Source organism: Tenrec ecaudatus, chromosome 4 (assembly GCF_050624435.1).
Source record: "Tenrec ecaudatus isolate mTenEca1 chromosome 4, mTenEca1.hap1, whole genome shotgun sequence".
Classification (NCBI taxonomy): Eukaryota; Metazoa; Chordata; class Mammalia; order Afrosoricida; family Tenrecidae; genus Tenrec; species Tenrec ecaudatus.
In genome coordinates, this window is record NC_134533.1 from 83,796,917 (window position 1) to 83,818,015 (window position 21,099).

At 44.6% G+C, this 21,099-nt stretch overlaps 1 protein-coding gene across 2 annotated transcripts in view; it reads right to left on the bottom strand.

Annotated features, from left to right (window-relative positions):
• The window catches only part of ME3 (malic enzyme 3), a 223,466-nt gene that overhangs the window by 37,009 nt on the left and 165,358 nt on the right, over positions 1–21,099 (bottom strand). The window lies entirely within an intron of this gene.

A 21,099-nucleotide genomic window follows, 5' to 3' on the forward strand; every position in this document is an offset into this window, starting at 1 on the left:
ACGGGAGGAGAGGGGGTTAAGAAGGGTGTGGGAGGTCTGGGCTCGGTGGTTGGTGAAGCCCACCTTTCTACTCTGGGCTGATGGCTCCCGTGCGCTGTAGATGGCAGGCCTGGGGACTGAGATGGAACTTGTCCTCTCGGTGGCCTGTACCTCTGAAATCCCAGAGGGGAGCTCACGCCAAATCCAAGTGCACATAGATAGCCCCACTTCCTGAGTACAGAGGCCAGGGGAGCTTCAATAACCTCTGTCTCCTTTGTTTGACCTGCAGGCTGGGGCACCTCCCAACACCACACCGTGGAGAAGCAGGTGTTCTCAAACTTGTGGACATAGAAGAATCAATTCGTGAGTGTTTAAAATGCAGATCTCCAGGCCTATTGCCCAGCAATTCTCACTCCCTGACTTTGGAGTGGGGCTCAAGCCTCTGCATTTATTTATGATCATTTCATTGAGGGAGTCTTACAACTCTTATTATAATCTATACATCAATTGTACCAGGCATATCTGTACATATGTTGCCATCATTCTTTTCTAGACAATTACTTTCTATTGAGCCCTTGGTATCAGCTCCTCTTTTTCCCCCCTCCCTCCAGTTCCCACCCTTGTGATCCCTTGATAGATGATAAATTATTACTATTGTCACACCCACTGCTGTCTCCCTTCCCCCATGGTTTCTGTTGCTCTTCTTCCTGGAGGGGTGTGTGTGGTTGTGTGCCAATCATTATGAGCAGTTCCCCCTTCCTCCCCTCCTCCCCACCCACCCTCTCCCTACCCTTCTGGTATCGCTATTCCCACTCCTGCTCCTGGGTTGCCTGTGTCGTGAACTCTTTCTCTTATCTATACCTGTGTACATGCTCCAGTCTAGTCCGAAGTGAGAGGTATCAATGGGGTCATGGTATTGGGGGGTAGGGAAGCCTCAAGGAACGAGAGGAATATTGTGTGTTTCAGTGGTGCCCTGGTCGACTCATCCCTTCCCTCTGGCGGGGTGGGGGATAAGAAATCTGCATTTTTACCAGGCACCCCAGATGATTCTGATTCTGATGGTCTAGTGACCGGAAGACTGTGCTCATTAAGACGGCTGGTGTGCCCTTTAAAAAGCTGTGTTAGAATTGCCTTTTCTGTCCAAGGTCAAGAAAAGGTGGTATTTCCTGAAGAATGTCAATACAGTTCAGTAGAGTTTTAGAACTTGGTTGATTTTATATTCGCTCTGGCTGCTCAGAAGCCGAGAGCAAACATTTCCCTTTATTTGTAACAACTTCCCTCCCCCTAGGATTCTAGGTGCAGGATTCTCTCCTGTTCCATGCTAGTTTTTTCCTGATCCTAATTTCAGTCCTTTTGTTGCAAATATGCCTCCTCTTACCAAAATAGTTCTGAAAGCAAAAATGGTACAAATCCTTAAAAACATTACTTAGCATACAGAGAGAAAGCAATTGGGTTACTTTTTAATTGTTGACTGTAACTGAGTGACAGTAATTTGGGAGGGTGGCATGGGCTGAGCAGTGTTTGTTCTGTTTACATAGAGTGACTGTCAGCTGGAATTGATTCACTGGCACCTAACAACAGTAACAATAACAGCTGGGGAGTCTTTGGTGGTACAAACAGTTAACATACTGTGTTAGGCTGATTGACTAGAGAAACAAATCTAGTCACACTCATATGTGTATAAGAAAGAGCTTTCAAGAAGTAATAATATATCAAGAAAACATCCCAGCCCAGTCCAACTCAAATCCGTAAGCCTGACACTAGTCCATAAATCCTTCTTCGGACTCATGCAGCCATAAGCAATGGTGCAGGATGCAGGAGTAACCCAGGCTGGTGGGTGCAAGGTCATGTGCATCACAACAGTCAAGGTCAGCCGGCCAGAAGGTGGATGCAGAGAGAGAAAGGGAGGTTCCCAGGACCCTCCTTATGAGAAGGCCACACACACATGGAGCCACTGTCAGGCTGTGACCTGATTGACAGGTTGAACACCACCTCTACACTTTTATATAGCTTCAAGTTGATACAAAATTATGTAACTACCACACGCACACTTGGCTGCTAACTAAAAGGCTGGCTGTTTGTGTCCACCTCGAGGCACCTCAGAAGAAAGGTATGGCTTACAAAGCAGCCATTGCAAACCCAACGGACACATTTCAAACACATGGGTCTCCAAGCGTTGGAATTGGCTCAAAGACAACTGGCTTCACGGAAACTGCGGTCAGATTCATTGCATGAAAGTGTCCCGATTGACTAGTAATGGGTCAAGGCCTATAGGCATTAGAATCTTTCGAGAAACAAATGTGGTATGAATTATAAAAAAATGACAACACCTGGACAAATAAATAGGTTTTGTCTCATGATCCATTTGTGACTGAGTAATAGTATTTGAGGTCTGGTTCACTGAGACAATGTGTCCTGACTGATCAGTAATGAGTGTCGTGGGCCCAGGGCAGAAAGAAAGAAGTGGCCTGACTGCTTATAACGGAATTTCTCACCTGGTGAACTGGAGTCCTGGGACCAGTTTTGGAAAGTAGTACTACTTTGCTCTTAAAGGGGGGTGTGGCATACAGTTGGTGGACTTCCTATGTTCTTGGCAAAGTAAAACTGGTGAATCCAAGTGGGAGAAATGGCCCACAAAACACTTATTTTCAATCTCATAATTATGTGCATGATTTACCATAATTGTGTTAGTCTGGGTTGACTAGAGAAAAAAAATCCAGGACACTAATATATATGTAAGAGAGAGCTTCATGTAAAGAGTAATTGTATGTTAAGAAAACATCCCAGCCCGGTCCAAATCAAGTCCATAAGTCCAATATTAGCCCATATGTCCAATATCGGTCTATATATTCCTCTTCAGACACACTCAGCACAAGTAATGATACCGAATGCAGGAAGTTCACAGCCCACTGGATGGAAAGTCTTGTGGATCCACTGGTGGTGGAAGCATCTCAGTGCTGGCATGGGTCTCCGCATGGCTCCTGCAGGTCCAGGGCTCTGGCTCCATTAGTGTGTCTCCATGTGACTTGTCAACAGGCATGTCTCGCAGGGAGACAAAGCAGAGAGTGAGCATGTCCTGCCTCCAGTGAGTATCTCCGTCGCACCTCCAAATGAGGTCATCAAGCTGAGACCTGCTTGACAGGCTAGATGCCACCTCTTCCTCAAATTGACAGTTGATTACATAACTGCCACACATGACCTAGCAGGAATGCCAGTGGGCAGGCTGGTAACACTGTTCTATGTATAATTCCCCCATGTCGCCCAGTGCTGCTCTACAATTGGCCTGGGCTATGTTAGTCCTTCTATGTGCTGGTGAGGACACTTGGAGGGGACAGCTGCAGCTTACGATACAGAGACAGAGGGGTAGTGATTCACCAGGGCAGGGCCAAGAGTGCTGGGCTTGGGTCAAGGGCGTGTGGGTCTGACTTGGCTCTGCCTTACAACTGGGTGACCTTGCACATGTCACTTCACGGCCCCATTCTGTCTCGGTTTCCCATGTGTCAGCACCTGTCTAATTTCCGTGGGCTGTTTTGAGAGTTAAAAGCGGAGGGTGATTTTTAAACTGTAAAGGGCTAAACATCCTGGCCACAATTCCTACTCATCCTGTAGGGGCTGATGAGAATGGGGACTCAGTAAGTCTCCTCCCCCTCCCTTTGGACCTCTTCTCCTTGTATGTGCATCGTGTTGTCGGGTGCCTGTTGAGTCAGTTCCTACTTACAGCAACGTGTGGTATGCATAACAGACCACAGCGCTTGCACCACTTTCACAATTGTTGCTACGTTTGAGCCCATTTCTCAGCCACCGAGTCAACTCCTCTCATCAAGAGCCTTCAACCTTTTCACAAAACATCTACTTTACTACATATGGTGTCCTTCCCCAGAGACTGGTCCCTCCTGATGGCCTGTCCAAGGGACATGAGATGAAGTCTCACTGTCTCTGCTTCTCAGGACCACGCCAGCTATACTTCTATCAAGACAGACTTATTTGTTCATCTGGAAACATTTTTTTCCCCCTTTTTGGCCAATGCTCTCAGTGCAGCTTGGACCTCTCCTTCAGTACCATCTACTCTCGATCACGTGCTGCCTCCTGAAATGGCTGAGGGTTGAATTTGGTATTTTTTGTATTCTAGCTTCTTTGGATGCGTCCTGCATCATTCAGCATTTTATCCATAGAATCCTTCAGTTTTGAGTCTTGAGGCTGGAAGTTTTTCTCCCTGTCTTTCAGCTTGAGAAACGCCAAGTGTGCGCTTCCCTTTTGGTTTTCTAACGCTAGGTCTTTGTACATTTCATGATCATTCTGTGGTGGAGGAAAAACGTTGTTTCCCCCCAGTTGATACATGCACAGGTTTGTTCTAAATAGCATATGTTTACACATGTCACTCTGGTCAGTGGATGGCTGCAGACACTTTCGGTAAGACTTGTTTTAGTCCCATGAAGTAACACGTTAACAGGAATGTGGCCTCCCAAACAAACGTGCAGATAGATCATGCATTGAAAACACTTTTCAAAAAAAACCCACAACACTTTTCATTGTGAACTTGGTGGACATTTGAACACTAAGAGGGGCATGCTTGGCACTGTGCTCCTAATAGGTCACATTGGTCCAAGTTGCTGTCCACTCCCTGGTGACCCAGGCCATGTACCATAGAATACTGGGACATCGAGCCCAGGCTCTTCAAGGCATACAACATGCTCCAAAGGCCACGGCAGGGTAAAATTTCTTAATATGGCTCTTCTACCCAGGTGTCCTAAGGAGCTCTGGTGACACAGTGGAGTCGGCAGCAGTTTGCAACCACCAGTAGCTCTGCAGGAGAGAGCTGAGGCTCTCTGCTCCTACAGAGGAGTGCACAAAGCCATTCTATCTGCCCTAGAAGATCACTAGGACTTGAATCAATTTGAGGGCAGTGAGTTTTTCTTTTATCTTTTTAAAATTTCTGTTTTATAAATCTTTTTATTGGGGGCTCGTACAACTCTTAACACAATCCATACACCCATCCATTGTGTCAAGCACATTTGTACATTTGTTGCCATCATCATTCTAAAAACATTTTCTTTCTACTTGAGCCCTTGGTATCAGCTCCTCATATCCCCCCCTCCTTCCTTCACCCTCCCTCCCTCACAAACCCTTGATAATTTATAATTTTTTTTTCATGTCTTACACTGTCCGACATCTCCTTTCACCTACTTTTCTTGTTGTCTGTCCCCTAGGGAGGGGGTTATATGTGATTGGTTTGCTCTTTCTCCCCCACCTTCCTCTTACTCTCCTGGTATCTCTACTCTTATGATTGGTCCTTAGGGGTTTATCTGTTCTGGATTCCTTTTGTTTTTAACTCTGATCTGTACCAGTGTACATACTCTGGTCTAGCCGGATTTGTAAGGTAGAATTGGGATCATGATGGGTGGGGGGAGGAAACATTCAAGAACTAGAGCAAAGTTATATGTTTCTTTGGTGCTATACTGTGTCCTGACTGGCTCATCTTCTCCCCATGACCATTCTATAAGGGGATGTCCAGTTGCCTACAGATGAGTTTTGAGTCTCCTCTCTGCACTCCCCCTCATTCACAGTGATATGATTTTTTTTGTTCTTTGATGCCTGATACCTGATCCTATTGACACCTTGTGTTCATACAGGCTGGTGTGCTTCTTCCATGTGGGCTTGTTGCTTCTCAGTTAGATGGCCACTTGTTTACCTTCAAGCCTTTACGACCCCAGATGCTATATTTTTTTATAGCCAGGCACCATCAGTTTTCTTCACCACCTTTGCTTATGCACCCGCTTTGTCTTCAGTGATAGTGTCAGGAAGGTGAGCATCCTGGTATGCTAGTGTTCTTGCATTGAGGGAGTACCTGAGTAGTGGGAGGGAAGTGAGTTTTTACTGGCATCTCTGTAATGCCTCCCAATTGATTGGGTGGGACTATGCAATATGATGTGTGTAACACTCATAGAGGGGATTGGTCAGATTTAATTAACTGTGCCCCGCCCCCCACTGTCCCCAGCTATAAGGATGAACCATCTTTGAAGCAGAAGAGAGAGAGGGAGAAATACTAAAGCCATTACATTAGAGAACTCTGTCTGAAGTGGAGGCGGCTGAGGTGAGAGGCAGAGGCGAGGAGATTATGAGACAGCACAGGAGAGCTTCAACAGGAGATGAGGAGACCATGAGGCAGAGCATTGGGCAGAGACTAGGGGACCACCCATGGCCGAGAAGCTGAACACTGGAGAGAGACTTGGCTCCCGGCAGAAGGAGCGGTGGTGCTTGGCACAATGACTGTATTCTGGCGTGTGTTGACCTGTTAAATCCCCTGGACAGTGAGTGTGGTTTGTGAGTCCTTTGTGGCTACTGCATGAACGCTCAAACCCGGCGGAGCCGTGCTGTGGAGGAATGCTGACTGTCAGAATAGGGTAAAGAAGTGTGAGGGGGCAGGCATGTCTGCCCTCTGTCTCGTGGGACGCCCACAGAGGTGAGACACGGCCCTCCCTGTCATTGACTGTAAGTACTGTCACTGTTGTCGTGGTTGCTAGGTGCCATCAAGTCAGTGCTGGCTCGCGGTGACCCTACGCACACTGGCCGGCCCTATGCTGTCTTCACGAGTGTTATATTTGAGCTCATTGTGGCCGCCACTGTGTCTCTCCATCGCACGCTATAAATAGACGTAAATAAAGCCGCCCCTGCGCAAGTCTAATGCCATGTTCGTTGAGCCAAAATTCACTGGGGATCTTGTTGCTGAGGGTGTGAATTTCAAGTATGTGGATCGGGAGGGGGAGAACGGAATGTCTTTGGTGGCCGGTGACATTTTCCTATATCTAATGTCCACAGTGCTGCTCGGGAGCTGAAGTTCTGAAAAGGCCAGACAACCAAACAATATGATGCAAGTGTTTCTTTCTCTCCCTTTCTTGTCTGCACACACGCGCACACACACACACATACACACACACACACACACACACACACACACACACACACGCTTTGACCTTCAACACCACCCCATTCATTTGCTGAGGTAAAAATAAGGCAAGAAGGATAAATAAATAACCTTTGTTCAGTGCAGAAATTATAAACAAGTATCTTTGTTCGGTGCCTTACTGGCATTTCACATAAAAGTCCGCCTTACATAAATAAGTGTGCTCACTCTGTGGAGTGATTTTGGTGGAACACACAGGAGATCATGTGAAGTCAAAGCCCAGGGGAATGACCCATCCTACAACCCGCACTCAGCGTTCCTAGGCCCCCGTGTGTTTGAGGACGCCAGTCCTGTCACTTCCCCCCCCCCCCCCCCGCCCCCGGCCTGGCATTGATGCAGGATGGCTCCGTCTGCGGGCTCTCAAATGGTCCTGCTTCAGTCTGACCACAGCTTCTCACCTTTCAGCTTTCGCTCAAGTTTTATGACACCCGAGCTTGATCTGCGCCAAGAACCCCTCTCCCCTCCCGCCTTTCACCATTTTCATTCCGTCCCTTGGTCCCACACTTGTGGCCTTTAACTGGAGCACTAGCTCGTGTGAACCACTGGTGATCAGTTCAATCACTCTCTTAGCACCGTTCATCCACCCACCCATCCATTAGCATCTGTATAACCCCAAACCAAATGCACTGCCATCGAGTCGATTGCAACTGACAGTGACCCGATAGGACAGGGCAGAGCTGCCCCTGTGGGTTTCTAAGACAGCAGCAGGGAGTCCCATCTTTCTCCTGGGCGCAGCTGGGGGAGCTGAATGGCGGAACGGGCAGTTGGCCGCCCGATGCACGCCGGCGTCTACAGAGCACCTGTGCGCAGCAACTTCTCATTCGCGCCCCTGGCCAGCGGGGGCATCGACTGCTTGGGGTTGTGTGCTTCTGCCTTCTCTAGATCCTGCACTTCCTGCACGAGCGACAATTCCAGGTTTGTTCTTTTGGATCTGGCTTATTTACTTCAGCATCATGCCTTCACAACTCATCCATTGCACGACATGTATATCAGAATGTTAGTTCTGTTCGGGGCTGAAGAGTGAGATATTGCAGGGAAACTACGCATCTCCTGATGACCACTTGCCTTATTTCTACCCTTTGGCTGTTGTGAATGGTGCTGCAGTGCACATGCGGGTTCAGGTCTGTCTCTCCTTTTGGCTCTTTGGGTTGTGTACCCAGCAGAGAAAGTGCTGGACCAGAGGGTAATTTTATGTTTACCCTTTTGAGGAAGCTCCGAATTTTAGCTTAGTTTTAATAGCCATACAGGAGGATATGGTAAAGGGTAAAGTTAAAGAGAAAATAAAACTGGTTTTTGCTCTCTTGGTAGAGACAGAGCCGTGTGTGTGTGTGTGTGCGCGCGAGCGTGCGTGCGTGTGTGTGTGTGTTTAGACCGGAAAAAGCCAGGTTCTTTTTTCGTGAGCAGGAGATCTGGGTGAGCCCCTTTCTCTCTCTCTGGGTCTCTGTTTTCTGCATTGAGGGGCTGGAGTTGAAGCATGAACTACGAATGGAGTCGATGCACTTTGAGTTTACTGTGTGTTTCTAGCAGTCCGAAGTAGCGAGTTCTGACCCATCTTATAAGAACCGTATGTGATAGGGAAATCTGGCGAGCCTGTATGTCAGAATCTTCCTGAGCATAAATGAACCAGAGCAGTTGAGGGGGCAGGGCCGGGCAGCCAGCCTCTGGGACACAGAAGGAGCAGAAGCAGGAGCCTTTCCAAAGGGCCCCTGCTCATGGACAGCTACTCAGGCTCTGGGGGTTTCCCAGCCGTGGTGCTGACAGTGGACTGCTAGTGCCCGCTCCTGCTCCTCCAGGAGCGGCCCCTCTTTCCTCGTCTGCATTTTTGAACATCTCACACAGAAGCCTCAGCAGCAGCCGACGGATAGTTGGCACATCCCTGGGCAGGAATTCCTGCAATGGAGGAAGAAGTACCTCCCCAAGCCACACTTGGAGCGACCAGGCTTCTGCATCCTGGAGACTGAGCTGGGAAGTGGCCTTGCTCTGCCAGGGGAGGAATTCCAAGGGCTGACTGGGCATGTTGGATGCTCAAAGTATCTTTTCTAGCTCCCAGGCAAGAACCCTGGAAGTGGTGATGCATGCAGGGAAGTCCTCCGGAGCTGCTGGGGAGTGCGAGGAGGCCCGGGCCAGGCCCACTATAACCAGCACCTGCCAGCTGGCACCCAGCCTCCCAAGGCAACTCTTCTGCCCTTCCCTCCAGGAAACAGAGCAAAGGCAGTGTGAGATGCCAGGGAAAGAAGAACATTCCCGAGGCTGCGGACCTGGCTTCTCTTTCATGGGTCAGCACCGACCATTCTTTCAATCACTTGGGTCTGACCTCTTTCAGTTCTGAACAAACACAGAGACCTGGGGAACTCACTGCAAAACAATTGTGGAAATGCTACTGCTCATATTTCCAAGGCATCCACTCTGCTCTCCCGACACATACACGCCAGACTCCCACACAGGGTTCAGGGAGAATATCAGTTGTCACTCCGTGAAAAGTATTTCTTTTATTTCTTTTTCTCCCAGGAACCAGAGCTGGCAGAATCATGACCACTCTAGGGCTTTGTTTTCTTAAACTTTAGTATCTTAAGATGCTCTCAGAGGGAGGGACTGTGGATAGGTAAGTTGAAGAAACAGCATATTACACAGGCAATGTTGACAGACTAAAGGCTCTGAAAGTCATTTTGCATTCAGAAATCTCTTGGTCCCATAACTTTCTAAGCTTATTGACCGAAGACCTTACTCCTGTGTACCTACATTTCTCCCTGGAGAAAGAAACCTAATTCCCCAGGGAAAGGTGGGATGAGCTGGGTTCAGGGAAAAACCATCTCTTATTAGGATTCTTGCAATCCACAATTCTGGTAAGGATCCTGAAATAACTGTCTCACTTCGCTCAGCTTCACTCCCTCTACCCCAATCCATCCCGACTTCTTTTCTAAACTCCGGTCTGTGCAGGCCATTCATTTGCAGGCCCCTCCTGCTTCTGCAATTATGCTCAAACCCATGAGGTTGGTGTTAGTTCACTGTGGCCCCAACCTCATTGTCCAACCCCCGTCCTATGTTTTCCTACATTCCAGGCACTGCAGCTATTTTGCTGCCCGCTGGCTATTATGCAGACTCGGAGGGACAAGAGGGAGCTTGAGTAAAGATGCCAAGGAGGGGAACATGCAGCGTGGAGGAGAGGGGAAGGATGGGAGAGTGGTGAGAGCATTGGGATCAGATAGGTCTGGCGCCATTACTTATTACAATGTGACTTCCGGCAAGCAGTTTAATCCAGATTTCAATTTCTTCACTGATAGTCGAGTGGGAGAGTAATGACAATAGACGCATTGCCACTGGGCCAGTTCTCACTCTGAGTGGGTTTCCAAGACTGTTACTCTCTACAGGAGTAGAAAGCCTCATCTTTCTTCTATGGCATAGGCTATGGTTTCAAACTACTGACCTTTCATTTTGCAGCCCAACGGGTAACTCACTATAGCACCAGGACTCTGAGGGAGCTAACAGACGGTGTGCTAATAGAGAATGGCATGAAATAGTGCATGTAAAAGCCTGGTTTCTTTGTAGGCACTGAGTATATGGAAATTATGATTATTAATGGATACACTTGAATAAAAGATCAGGTATGAAAAATGAAGAAGAAAGAGCCCAGGGTGGGTGGATGGTAATGTCCATCACTCACTGAGGACAAGGACAGAGAGACAGGCAAGGTTGTTGGAAAAGACATGCTAAGTCTGGGGTTCTATGGGACATGGAAGTGAACATGGGAGAGATTTGAGAGATGGGAGGCATTAAAGGCAGGGCAAAGCTGCATGTGTGTTAGAGGCCGCCGAGTCAGAGCCAGCTCATAGCAAGCCTTTATACAACAGAGGGCAACGCTGCTGGGTCCTGCACCATCCTTGCCATTGTTCGATTTGAGCCCAACTTGCAGCCACTGTCAGTCTGTATCAGCAAGGGTCTTCTTCTTTCTCCACTGACCCTCTGCGTTACTAAGCATGGTGTCCCTTCCAGGGACTTGTCTTTCCTGGTAACATGCCCAAAGTGCAGGAGACAAAGTCTCACCATCCTCGTTACTAAGAAGCTGGCACTGCTTCTAAACTGTGGTGCCGGCAAAGAAGACTGAGAGTACCGGGGCTGCCAGGAGCACAAACATATCTGTCTTGGAAGAAGTGCAGGTAAGGTTAGGATGTGAAAGAGACATGGCCCTTCCCTCTAGGCTGTCAGGGGCTAGAGGAGCCCTAACATTCCAGATATATCTGAGGCAGCGAGTCATTCTACTGGGGATGGAAGTAGAGTGTGGTTCAGGGATTGGAGAGGGATTCACAAAGATGATATTCAAACTATTCCATAGGTAAAGAAGTGGAAAACCATGGATTGGAGAACATGGGAACAGTATGCCCATGAAAGAGAAAGCCTACCAAAGTGGAGTGAGGCACAATGATAACCTTTAAAGACACGAAGTGAAGGACTATCCTGTGGATAAGGAATGCAGTAGGCTTCAGGAAACAGCAGCACCCATGGATGATGTTACCAGGAAAGAGACTCTGATGTCTCTTATGAAAGAGAGAATTCCAACCCTGGGTGGAAGAGGTGGCTGTCAGGAGATGTGATTCTGTGGTCACTGGGGATCCCATTTAGCCCAGAAGCTCTGGAAGGGATTCCAGGTGGACTTCTTAGGCTCTTCCCTTTTCGATTCCAAGATTGGGAGATTCCCTTGATGTACTTGGGTCTGTGAGTCAGACTGGCTGGCTCCTGTGACGGGTATTGTGGCCTTACAAGGAACATTCTCACCATCTAGCAAGACAGCCACAGGAAGCTCCACTTCTAAGCACAAGTCTCTGATTAATGTGGCCATTGCTTAGTCACTGCCCTGGTGGCAAGCCCAGGCCAGACAGAAAACACTTCAGGAACAGGTTGGATTTCCTCCTGAATGTCCCTGTTTGTCTGAGTTCCTGAACAGGGACATAAATGGTGCCAGAAATCCCAGTACCGGGAAAAGAATGGTGGCCAATCTGCTGACTTCTTGACCCCTCAAATGTCAGTGGCCATTACTGAGTTTGTCTTCAAGGACAGACAACTCACTCCTTCACTGACTCATAATGCCCAGCCACTGTTCTCAGCCACCCATCCACTGGGTGGCTTGGGGCTCCTGCATTTGTGCCACCTAGTATTTGCCCAAAGATTGTGCATGTTAAATCATCATAAGGTCGTTGATGCCCCCCAGGAAGTTTCTCTGATTAATCCATTCTGCTATTCAGGTATTCTGTTGTAATATTCATACCCTACAGTCTGTGGTTTAAACATCTCTTGAACATTGTCAGAGTGTACATTGCCCTCTCATGTTGCTGTTGAATTGGCTTTGGCTTATAGTCACCTTACGAATTCAAAGAATGAAATATTGCTTGGTGGGTGCAACTTACTCTTTGAGGGGTTCCCTTACTTTTGATGGCTCTCTACCAAATGTGGGAACCCAGGTGGTGTAGTGGGTTACCAGTTGGGCTGCTAACCACACAGGCAGCAGCAGTTCGGAACCACCAGGTGCTCTGTGGAAGAAAGATGGGCTTTTTACTCTTGGAAGGAGCTGTGGTTGTCAACCCACGAGGGTAGTTCTACTATTTCTGGTCGGGTCGCTATGAGTCAACATTGTTGCAACAGCAGTGAGGTTGGTTGGTTTTCGGTCTACCAAACATGATGTCTTTTTCTAGAGATTGGCATTTCTGTCCAAAGCAGGTAAGTTGAAATCTTGCTATTCTTGCTTCTAAGGAGCACTGTGGTTGCGTTTCCCCTAATTTCATTATTCCTGTGGTCCGTGGTTTATTTAATATTCTTTACTAATACCACGATTCAAATGGATCAACAATGATTTCTTTGTCATCATCCTTTTTTTGCATGCAGATACTTAGGTGTTTCAGCTTTTCATTCCTTAAAATCTCAAAACCAAAACCAAGTCTGTTGCCATCAAGTCAATTGGTACTCACGGTGATCCCAAGTGTTACCGAGTTCAACTGAACTCCATAGGCTTTGAAAAATTTTAATCAATATTTTCCTCAATTGTGTTATTGTGATATAATTCTCAAATCACATACTTTCATAGTTCAGTTGCATTGATTTATTTTTAGTTTTAGTTCAGTTCAGATAGCAGGGCTATGCGTGTTCAGAGAGGGACTGCCAGAGGCCTAATCTGCATAGTTCCTCTGTAGATGGATTTCGGCCTCCCACTATTCTCCCTAGTCTTTTCCAAATTGGTGTTCACAATTTAAGCTCTGACACCTCTCAATCGTATTCGGATTTTGATATTTGTCATCTTTGGATTACACAAGTTGGTGTGCTTCCTCCATATGGGCTTAGTTGATGCCTCACTTAGATGGTTGCTTGTTTGAATCCAAGCCTTTAAGAGTTCAGACTCTATTCTTTTTTTTTTTTTAACAATTTATTAGGGGATCATACAACTCTTATCACAGTTCATACATCAATTGTATAAAGCACATCTGTACATTCTTTGTCCTAATCATTTTTTCCTCTTCTTTTCTTTTTTACATTTTGTTAGGGACTCATACAACTCTTATCACAATCCATACATATACATACATCAATTGTAAAAAGCACATCCATACATTCCCTGCCCCAATCATTCTCAAAGCATTTGCTCTCCACTTAAGCCCTTTGCATCAGGTCCTCTTTTTTTTTTTTTTTTTCTCAGACTCTATTCTTTTTGATAGCAAGGCACCATCTTTTTCTTCACCTTACTTTACTGGACCACCAATTTCTTTAGTGATCTCTCCATGAGGACAAATATAGACGAGGCTCATCTCTCCATAGGCTTTTCTTAGCTGCAATTCTGTGGAAGCAAACTGCCAAGTCTTTCTTCTGCAATACCACCAAACTTTAGGTTAGCAGTTGAATATGAATGGCTTGTGCCATCTAGGGACCGCTACTATATTATAGAACTGGCTAAATTCTACCTTGAATTATGACAGTTAGTCTGGAGGTGGGAGAGAAAATTCAGTCTGTATTCAGTGAGCTTTCAGAACTTGAGTGAACCAAAGCCAAGGAAGGGAACAAAGGGAAAAGACCAACCCATGGTATGGTGGTGAATACACAGCTCTTTTTAATATGATTGGATTATTGAATTGTATGATGTGTGCATTATAAGCCAATAAAATTATTTTTTTAAAAGACACACCATGGTAGGTGTTGAACTAGATTAAAGCAGACACTGGGCCCACAGTTCTTGAAGGTAAGTGCTGTGTCTAACTCACCATTGAATGGCACATGCGGGGCACCTAATAAATAATAACATATCTCCTTTCTTGACGCCTGTTTTGTGGTAAATTAGCTTTAGGCAACTATAATGGAGGACCAGACAAACTTGCTTCTACCTGTTCTCTGCTATATACTCAGTGCCCTATGCTTGCTTGACTCAGTAAATTCTTGGTGAACAAATGCAAGAAAGAAGGAATGAATGTCAGAGAAGAGCCCCCTTTGCTGTGGGCCAAGTTTTACGCCCCCTATGGGACATCATTAGGTCTGTGTGGAGTCACTCACTCCTCTAAAAGCCATAGTTACAAAGTAGCACACATACATCACCAAAGTGTCTTTAAACCCGACGCTCTCTTTTGGTCCCCACTCCCTAAAAATTCACACGAACACTGAACACTACGTGCAGGGCGTGTCCTCCCAGCTGCACCGGGGAAGCAGATCAGCAGAGGGTCTACATTAAAAAGACAAAATTCTGAGTCAGATGGAGTTGGGCAAGTCCCCTTTGGAGCTGGGTGATTTTGAACTTAAGTTTTCTGAATCTCCATTTCTTGACCTCTATGGGCTCCTGTCATTAAATGTCACACATCCAGCATAACAATGGTTCTTTGTAACAATGGATCAGCAACTTCTTTTTTGGGAAGAAGGTCACGACTTTAAAAACTTATTTAAATGTATCATGATAAATGGAGAAAAGATTAATGTTGTCCATCTACACTTATGGAAGTAGCAGTCAAGAAATTAAGCGATATACTGCATTGGGCATATTGCTTTAAATAGCAAAGATGTCATACTAAGATGTAACAAAAGCTATGGTATTTTCTTTTTAACAGTTTTTCGGTATGTAAGATACATAGTATATACTTCAATAGTTTAATTGCTCATTCATATCAAGGAGAATTGTACAATCATTACCATGATCAATTTTAGAACATTCCCCCCACTACCCGCTATGGTATTTTTTTATCAACTCCTATGCATGCAGAAGTTGGACAATAAATAAAGAAGACTGAAAAAGAATTGACGTTGTAGTAATAAGTTCTTTTGTAAGAATTAATACCAAACTAGTTCTAAGGAGTTGGAGATAGATGTCCCAATGTCCACCTCTTCCAAGACACTGTATCCCGCCTGCCCTCCACTTCTTCCTTGAGAATATTCCCTTTTGTCCTTGTGAGCTAAAATTCCCTTCAATGTCCCACAGAAACTCATGAAAGTTTGAGGACCTGTCTCATGTTGCGGTGGGTGCTTTCATACAAATCCTGGGGCAGGCCGAGGTGAGTCAAGCACAGGATCCAGAGCCAGAAGTAAAAAATGTCCAAAAGCCACGGCTGGTCTTCTAGCTTTTTCCAAAGCTCAGACAAGAAAAAGAGATTTGGCTTTCCAGGTGAGGCAACGAATGTGTGGAATTGTATAGCAACACCATTACATATCCAGGGAAGACAGAGTGTGGCCCGGTTCATACCTGCTTGTGCAGTGGAATCTTACAGAGGCCATCAGGGAAACAGCGTGCGGCCTGATTCACACCCTCTACTAAGGCCAGGTTTTAATCCTATCCTATTCCTGCTTTTTAGTAGAGAATGCCCTCCAAGATGGGACTATAGCTTTAAAAATCCAGAATGATATCTCATAACGAATTATGGCTAGGAGAGCCATCTAAAGCAGCTAGAACTTAGGCATGTTTGAATTACTGCATTGCTGAAGAATGATGAACATGCATACATGGTCTGCCAGAAGCTCTAACATGTGCGCCTTGGAAAGAGTACAGCAAGATGCTCCTGAGAAGCAAGAATGTCAAGATTTCTACCTTATGTATTTTAGACATATTATCAGGAGGGACCAGTTACCCGAGGGACATCATGCTTGGTAAAGTTGAGGCCAATGAAAAAGAAGGGCACCCTCAATGAGAAGGCTTAACACACTGGCTACAAAAATGGGTCTAAACCTAACAACGACCCGAGGGTTGCACGGGCCTGGGAAGTGTTTCATTGTGATGTGCAGGATTCAGAACCAAATCCACAGCATCTATCAACAACTACAACAACCATCTTCAAACCAATAGGAAGGCTCAGAGACAAAGAGCTTCGACTTTGTCCTTGGGATCTGCTGAGCTGTGTGGAATTTTTGGTTTGTTGAGAGACGTTAGGGAACCCCAAGCTCTGGTGAATGTTAGGCAATGAGGCGTCCTTAGCTTCCAGAAACTAGAATGTTGACAGTGGAATCTGTGCGGATCCCTCCACAGTCCCCTTTATGGTGAGGGCAGGTGGAGCACCAGCCCCGCCCTGAAACAAACAGGGTAGAGAAGATGTGAGCAGGCTAAGTTCAGTAGTTTTCAGAAACCTTCCTACCCTTTGCCCTCCTCCCCCCATGCAGACTGCTGTAAGAAGGAGTCTGGAGGATGTGGAACGGTTTTTTCGTTCACATAAGAAACAATAGAGAGTACTCAATTTGGGGAGTGGGTTTCATGTCTTGTCGCCATCATTTACTAAATGCATAACCTTGGCCAAGTTCTCTAATATCTGTGTGGTCCAGTTTTCTCTTCTATAAAATATAGCTCCATTTAGTGTTCATTGAAAATCTACTCCACACTAGACATTGATCTAGGTGCTAGAGATATAGTAGCAAACAAAATAAAAAAAAGATTCCTCCCTGGAGTGTAGCTCTTTTGTGGGAGAGGATAATAGTGTACCTACTTAATAAGACTGCTGTACTAAATAAACTGTATGTGCTCTTGAGTTGGTTCTGTATTAAATGAATTAATGAAGGTGAATTGTTTAATTGTTCATGGGAGCCCAGGTCAGTCTAGTAACCAATCCATCAGAGGGTAAAATGCTTTCCAGCCACTACTTTAGTGTTTTATTTTTTCAATATAACTTTTGGCAAGAACTGCCTATCTTTAAGCCTGTTATTATTTATTTTGTCTTTCTCCCACAATCAGGGGTTTATTTACTAATTTATTTGAAAGAATTTTGTTTTCTTGATTCTCAATGTTTCTATTTGATTTCTATTTATTAATTTCCACTCTTGTGATTATTATTTTCATCCTTCTACCTTTTAGAAAGACCAACTTACTGTTTTTTTCTAATTTAGTAAGTTGTAAGTTTGGATTAATTTTCAGACATTCGTCTTTACCAATGTAAAAATTTAAAGCTACATAACTCAGTTGTAAGAGTATGAAATAATAATATTATTGCTTAGTTCTAAGTATTTTATAAAATAATTACCATATGGTCTTAAATTTATTCTTTGAGTCATCAAGGAATGAATTTTTTAACCACAGTGAATTTATTAAATCTTATTATTTCCTTCCTTGTGATTTCTCCTGCTTTACTTTGTTGTTTTCCTCTAACTTTTTGTGTTGGGAATTGAATTTATTTATATTCTTTCATTTTTATTGAAATCGATGTTTATGGATATGAATTTTCCAGTGATGACCATTTTAAATGTGTCCCATAGAATCTGATATGTGATGTTTTTATTATCATTATTTTCTTTGAAATTCTGCAACTCTTGTTTGAATTTTCCTTATGTTCAAGACTTTGCTTTAAAAAAGTGTCTTGATATCAGGGAGAAGGGTTTTTATATTTTTTATGTCATATTTAATCTCGAGTTTTAGGTTTAGTTGAACAGTGATCAGAGAGATAATATATGTAGATATGAGGTCAAGTATGCTCATTAAGAAATGACATAGACACATGAGGGAGGGGGGAAAGGGGAGGAAGGGAAAAAAAAAAGAGGACCTGATGCAAGGGGCTTAAGTGGAGAGCAAATGCCTTGAGAATGATTGGGGCAGGGAATGTATGGATGTGCTTTATACAACTGATGTATGTATATGTATGGATGGTGATAAGAGTTGTATGAGTCCCTAATAAAATGTAAAAAAAGAAAAGAGGAGAAAAAATTGATTAGGGCAAAGACCGTACAGATGTGCTTTATACAATTGATGTATGTATATGTATGAACTGTGATAAGAATTGTATGAGCCCCTAATAAATTGTTAAAATTAAAAAAAAAAAGAAATGACATAGAATATGACAAAGACTAAAAAGAGAATGTATGACTTCTAAATCAGTGAAGCTGAGACAGCACAAAGTAAAGAAAACCTAATAGATTTAAGAAGACAGAAAAGGAGAACAAAGCTAAAAAATATGATAGATGGAATTTACATAAAAATTACACCATAAAAATGTCAATATAAATACAATATATGTATATGACACAATATTGGACAGTTCAGCATTTTCTGATATCAGTTATATTAACTAACTGTGCAACCATTACCCTTCGCTAGATGCCCTATTTCCCACTGACACTCATTGCTTCTCAAACAATGAATGGTTCCCCCTTCCCCTCATACGCCTACTCTGGTGTCCACTTACAAACTTTGGTCTCTCTCTCTATTTGTCTATTCTTATCAATTGCATCGGTGAGATAGTACAATATTTGCCCTTTTGTGATTGGCCTATGTGATAGGGTTATTGTGCCAACTAGGCTTCCATAGGAACATGTGGGCGGAGTTTAATCAGGTTATACCTTGATTGGAGGGTTACGAGATAAATGACTTTCCAGGGCCAGCACCCTTCTCTCTTTCTCCCTGGTGATTGGACCAGTCCTCTGATGCCTGAGTTAGTCCTTTGCCTCAACTGTGTGCTGAGCTACTGTGGGCTGAGCCAACTCGTGGATCATGTCTCTTGCTATGCTGTGCATCACTAGAGCTTGAGAGTCTATCGATACCTCAATGGCTTTGCTGTGCTCCCACACTACCAGCCTCTGCTGCACCTCAACTTCTCATCTTCATACTGTTGCTTTCCCACCCTGCTTATCTTGCCTGAAGGCAGACTTCACTGTCTGCTTCCTTGACCTTGGACCTGCAGCCAGCATGAGTTGAAGGATATCAACTATTCCACCAAAGTGGGTTGAACTGAGCCTCTGTACTGCTGTGTGGGCTAATTAGCTGTTGCATTCCTTCTTGCTATATAAGTCTATCTATCTATCTATCTATCTATCTATCTATCTATCTATCTATCTATCTATCTATCTATCTATCTAGCTATCTAGCTATCTAGCTATCTAGCTATCTAGCTATCTAGCTATCTAGCTATCTAGCTATCTAGCTATCTAGCTATCTAGCTATCTAGCTAGCTATCATCTAATCATAAGGGTCCTGGTTTTGTTTCTCTAGAGAACCCTGCCTAACGCAGCCTACTTAGCTCAATCAACACACTGTCTCCCACTTTTAGCCACGTTGAAGCATATACTAGCACTTCAGTTCTCTTTCTAGTTGAGCAGTTTTGATTCCACTGTGTGTATATACACTGTATATACAGTCCTTTCATCTGTTAATGGACAGTTAGATTACTTCCATGTAGTATTTTATTTTGACCCTCCTCTTCAAACCCCAGGGAGTCTTTTGAAATAATAATAATAAAAAAGAATACCTTTTCAATATTTTGTAACTATTTTCATTGCCTTTTAATATTTATTTTGCCTCATTCCTCACTTTGAACTTCACTTTCTCGTTGTGAGTGTATTTCCTTCTTCCTCAAGTAGATCCACAGAGGTATGAGAGAGGTAAGCTGTTTTGGTCTTTCATTGTCACTGTTGTATGGTAATGTAGCTGTGAATAAAATTCTCTACCTTTTGCAAATATTTCTTTCTGACTTCATTTGTTACTTTTGAGACATTTTTGGTTGGTAGCTGATCTTTCACTTGCTGAAATTTCAGACTGTCTTATTTGTACTTTAGTTTCACTGTGATGTATGTCAGTGGATTTTTAAAAATCTTTATTCTGCTCGAGTCTTTGTATTTCATCAGTTTGAAGTTCTGTGTCTTTTCATCAGTGCTGAGAAGTGCCCTGTGTTCTCTTCTTCTGAAGTTCCTGTTACACCCACTCGAACCCTGTGGCTACGTGTCACACCAAGAGATGTTTGATTATATAAGGGAATGATTCTCTCAGAGTATGGGGTTCTCTAAGACCTAAACAACAATCAGTTGGAAAAAACTCAAAAGTACAGATATGAGGAGCGCTCACTCCCACACCTACACAGTAATATACACAAAGCCTGCGTATTAATATACACAAATCACTCGGTTGGGGTGGCGTTAAACCGAACAGGCACGAGGAGCAAAGTGCAAGCCTGTACTAGTTGCACACACCAAGAATCTCACCTGGAGACAGGGCAGCCCAGTGTTTCTAGGAAGCTTTCGATTTTGGAGAATTCACCCGGAAGCAGCAGCGCTGGGGAAGTGAGGGAAAGTCAGGCTGCAGGGGCGTGGGTGAAGGCGTGGCCTCAGTGATAGATAGATCCGTGGATCTATTAACTCAAGATTGAATGCACGGATCAGGCAATGCCGACTCATAGTGACCCTGTGTAGGTGTTTGATGTGATAAATCCGTATGGGAGCAGATAGCTTCTTTTCTCCCTTGGAATGGCGGGTGGGTTAAACTGATGATCTTGTGGTCAGCGGCCCAGCACTTACTTGACAGCACCACCAGGAAGCCATGAAAGCACTGCCCAACGGACCCAAGCCAAACACACTGCCATCGGGTCAATTTTGGCACATGGGGACCCTTTAGGGCAGGCTAGCATGGCCCCTCTGGGTTTCTGAGACTAACTCTTTATGACAGTAGAAAGCTTTGTTTTTTCCAACAAAGTGTCTGGTGGTTTCGAGTTATTGACCTCATGATTAGCAGCCCAGAGTGCAACTACTGTATTTAAAGGACAGTAGTTTCATCTAAAATGGTCTAAACTAAATTTATCTGAAGTTGTCTAAATTAACAATAACAACAGCTCATGTTTGCTGGCATCCAGGTAAGGAGCCCTGGTGACTCCGCAGTGGTTCATGGGTCAACTGCTAACTGCTTTGTGGGAGAAGGATGTGGCAGTTTGCATCTGGAAGTACTAGAGTCTTGGGAAGCCTATGGG